Here is a 4,852-nt window from a genome sequence, read left to right as displayed (position 1 = left end):
TAAGTATGGTGAAAGAACACCTCATGTTCTCAAGAGGGCCAATTATATGCCTGACCCAGGCTAGTGCTGGTAAGTACAACCATGAACAAGATGAACCCTTGCTTTCCTGAAGCTTGTAATTTAATGAGAGAAATAAATTACAAAAAGATAAATAAAAAAAAGAAAGGAATCACAGAGGTTGTATTAAATGATGGTTGGTTGATTTGTTGGTTGTGTGGTGTGAAGTTGGTTAGGACTCATAGCGATCCTGTATAGGGATTCTGAGGTTGTAAGTCTTTACAGGAGCAGAAAGCCTCATTTTATTTCTGTGGAATTGCTGGTAGTTTTGAACTATTGACCGTGAGATTAGCAGCCCAGTTCTTAACCACTACGATACCAGAGCTCCTTTGTATTAAGTAATACGAAGAAGAATAAATGGTGTATTAACATAGAGAATAAAACATGGATATAGTGACCTGGAGTCCTGGTATGGCACTGTGGGTTAATGCTCCAGACTGCAAAGCCATTTGAACTGCTAGGTCGGTGGTTCAAGTTCACCAGTTGCTCCTTGGAAACCCTATACAGGGTTGCTATGGGTCGGATCCGACTCGACGGCACTTAACAACAACAAATGGGAGTCTCAGGCTTGCTTCAAATAGTCAAATGATGTCACCAGAGCCCAATCGTTCTTTCTCTCCCTCTTTGCTACCTTCTTTCTTCTTCTAGCTTCATTCTCAAATAAGGTGGCCCCCTGCAGAGTGGAGCATATAGTAGTCTTAGAAACACCACTACCAACAAAATATCCTATACCGGTCGCAGAACTAACTAAGTGAACCAATGTGGGTAACTAGCCCATCCCTACGTGCAACTATATGGTCAGGGCATTCTGTGCTTTACCTGATCAGCTCTGAGTCCCCCCTAGGGCACAGGAAGAATCCTTTTGAACCCCAAATATGGAAGTTACTGACTCCATTGCTCTAAAATTCCTGAAGAGTTTCAATATTAACCGATTTCAAAACATTCGTAGTAACTTGCATCAGTAGTTGAACAGATTTGAGAGCCTGGCATTCATGCAATATTTACAAATGCTACCATCTGTAACTGTTTTTCCACTATTCTAAATCTAACTTGTCTTCATTACAAAGAATAACTAATAAGATGATGTGAAAGATGAACTTAACATTCACTGACTAAACCAAAGGAAACATTAAATAAAACAAAATTTTATTTGAAACATAACCTAACCTCCTTATTAAGTAAGGTCAGATCCAAAATATTTTCCATCCAGGATATAAACCAAATACTAATAGTCTATTTCCACTGCAAAGACTACTACATACTGATTTGGGTGGTTTTCATTAGGGAAATCTGTGCTGTGAATTACAGATAAAATTTTTAAGTGGAACATAGTCCCAGGTTAAGTACAAATTAAAAACTATGCAGATAGCAATAAAATAGGCTAACTAATGACAATTGCTTTAATGAGTTTCTCTCTTTGTGTTACTTAAGGTTATGCTAGCTGCTACAATAAACAGACCCCAAATGCTGCTGGTTTAACACAGTGTTGGTGCTGCTGCTGAGTCCGTTCTGACTCCTAGTAAGTCTTTGACAACAGAACGAAACACTGCCCAGTCCTGCACCCAACCTCACACTCGATGTTTGCATCCATTCTTGCAGCCACTGTGTCAGAAGGTGTTCCTTGTTCTCACTGGCCGCCACTTTCTTTTTCCAGAGATTGGTTCCTCCTAATAACATGTCTGAAGTAGGTGACACAAACACAATTGAGGCTTGTTTTTCATTCACAGGACTCTCCAAGGTGAGTGTTCCAATCAATACACAGCTTTTCACCCTACAGCAATTCTAACCGCTTCCATCTCGCAGCCTCACAGCCTGCTAAATGGCCCTGTTCTTTTGTGTCGTCTAGTCGGTTCCGATTCATAGCAACCCTATACACCACAGAATGCAGCATTGCCGAGTCCTGCTCCGCCCTCACAATTATTGTTACATTGGAGCCCGTTAAAATTGCTCCTGGTTGAGAAGTACTGATCTAATGCGAGCCCTGGCATTAGTTTTGTGAGAGTGATTTCAGTGCTTACTGAGAACTGAAAATCAACATCCTCATCATTAACTTACCCAGGGGAGCAAACACACTGCTTCTTAAAAGCCTTGGCTAGGAAGTAGCACACTGCATTTCCACTCAGGTGAGAGAGATAACTGCACCCCCATCTCTTCCCCTTGTGAAAGGAGGAGGGGTGCTGAGAAATACAGCTCCTGGCCAAGTAGCCACTTCCTAGTAACAATTCTGCATGAAAGAAAAGTTCACAATTTGGTGGGTAAAGGCTTCTCTGCCTCATTTCTCCAATTTTCTTTAGACAAGGGATTCTCCCCACACATGGGTGGGCCTGCTTTGCAGGTTGTATGACTAAGTTTCTATTCTCTCGATGCTATCTTCCTTATGATCTCAAAAAATGTTCTATTTATTTATCTAGGGACAAGGTTCAGAGAGATTGGGAAGGAGGATGGAATGGGAATAGGAATCACAGGGAGGAAGTGGGATCATTGCTGTTCCATGAAGGGGATTGCAATCATTGAGATGAAACTCAGTTTGTGGTTAGCTGGATGTAAAACTATAAGCCTTCATTCACTTTATAATGAAAAGTTAGAAAGGAAAAAAAAAAATTGGGTTATGACCCAGACTGTTAGCATCTAATGGCAAGAGAGCAATTTTTCTGTAGAAGGAAGCTTTCTAAGTGTTTTACAGATATTGACTCATTTCATCTGTATAATAACCTGTAAGGCTGCTATATAACACTACTTATAACAACCTTATACACAACAGAATGAAGCCTTGTCCACTCTTGCATCACCTTCAGGATCACGGATAAGCTTGAGTGTATTTAGCAGCTTTGGGGGTCAGTCCATCTCACTAAGGGTTCCCTTCATTTTCTTTTTTTTTTCTTTTTTCTGATATTTGCATTAAAGATGCAAAATGAACAACTGAAATTGATTTTCATAATGTTGTTGGGTGTGTTCAAATTGATTTTCAATTGACAGCAATCCCATGGGACAGAGCAGAGCCACCCTGTGGGGTCTTCCTGACCATAATATTACTGATTTTTGTCTTCCCTGTCACTCAAGTTAGCATGTGTCTACATTTCTTATTGGTGTCACTGAGTCAATTCTAACCCATAGCGACCCTATATAGGGTTTCTAAGGAGCAGCTGCTGAGTTTGAACCACCGACCTTGAAGTTCAAATGATTTTGCTGTCTGATGCATTAGCCCACAGGGCCACACCAGGACTCCAATCTACACAGTGAGTAAGCCTCCCTTTCCTCGCACCACTGGCAAAATCATAGAATATTTCTTTTAGCATGAAAACCTTTCCTTGACTTTCTACAATAGTGGTTTCATATAACATCCATCAGATGTGAGGGAAGCTAACACACAAAGAGCAACAGAGCCAAGAAACAACAAGACAGTAGAACCAGCTCCGCTCTTGTCCTTGTATAGTGTGTTTAAAGGAGCCAGTAGATCCTTCTTACTCCCTTAAGCTAGTCTGAGCTTTCAATTACTTACAAACAATGAGTTCTGTTATAGCCAAACTATACAACAGCATTAACTCACCTACCTGGAGGTTCTCTTGTGCTGAAAACTAAGCAGTTGAGGACCATAGTCACTTTGGACAAACAGCAGAATTCTAAGTTCTACTCCCTATAGAGTTGGGTACTGTCTCAGTTCCTCAAGCACTAATTAGGTCCTTCTCTATGGCTTAAATGGTTAAGCCCTCGACTACTAGTCAAAAGGTTGGTGGTTCTAACACATCCAGATATACCTGTCAAGATAGACCTGGAAACTTGCTTCCAAAAGCATTGCTTCCTTTAAGATCCCATGGACGGAGACTGCAGCAACACCGGATCCAAGATGGCGGCCAGCAGGAGGTTGATGACGGAGCTTGAAGAAATCCACAATTGTGGGATAAAAAACGTCCGTAACATACAGGTTGATGAAGCTAATTTATTGACTTGCCATGGGCTTATTATTCCTGATAACCCTCCATATGATCAGGGCGCCTTCAGAATCTAAATCAACTTTCCAGCAGAGTACCCATTCAACCCACCTAAGCTTACATTCAAAACAAAGATCTCTCACCCAAACATCAATGAAAAGGGTCCAATTTACCTGCTGGTAATTAGTGCTAAAAACTGGAAGCCAGCAACCAAAACCGAGCAAGTAATCCAGTCCCTTTTATCACACTGCTCAATGACCCCCCAGCCTGAACACCCGCTCTCAGATGACCTAGCTGAAGAATACTCTAAGGACCGTATAAATTCTGTAAAAACGCTGTAGAGTTTACAAAGAAATACGGGGAGAAGCGACCTGTGGACTAGCAATCTGCCATGAATGAATCGCAAGTGTGACCAGAGACCCCAAAGCAGATCCCAAAAGCAGGACCTCTGTGAAGAACTGAGGCATGTCACAGTCTGGCGTCTGCTTGTGGCCATTACTAACTTTCTATACTTTTCTTAATCAAAAGTGGTCTAGGCAACTTGTAAAGAAAGGACTAAGAATTTATGATGTTCTAGTTCTGCTTTTTTACAAATCGGGCTGCAAACCTTAGGGTTAGGAGTTCGAAACTACCAGCTGTTTCGCAGGAGAAAGACGAGACTTTCTGCTCCCGTAAAGATTTACAGCCTCAGACACCCTGAACAGGGTCACTATGGATCCGTTCCGACTCCACGGCACATAACCCCACCACCACCAGTTCTGCTTTGTTTGTTTTAAAAATCACTGTTTCAACCCATTTCCCAATAATGGTGTTTCCTTTTTTCTTCGAATGCATCCCAAAGCTCCACCTGACATTCATTATCCCAT

At 41.5% G+C, this 4,852-nt stretch overlaps 1 pseudogene; it reads left to right on the top strand.

Moving 5' to 3' along the window:
- The first annotated feature begins 3,901 nt into the window (after window positions 1-3,901).
- LOC102823719 lies at window positions 3,902-4,368 on the top strand (annotated as a pseudogene).
- The last annotated feature ends 484 nt before the right edge of the window (window positions 4,369-4,852 follow it).

Source organism: Chrysochloris asiatica, unplaced genomic scaffold (genome assembly GCF_000296735.1).
Source record: "Chrysochloris asiatica unplaced genomic scaffold, ChrAsi1.0 scaffold00080, whole genome shotgun sequence".
Taxonomy (NCBI): Eukaryota; Metazoa; Chordata; class Mammalia; order Afrosoricida; family Chrysochloridae; genus Chrysochloris; species Chrysochloris asiatica.
This window is presented reverse-complemented; position numbering and strand designations above follow the sequence as displayed.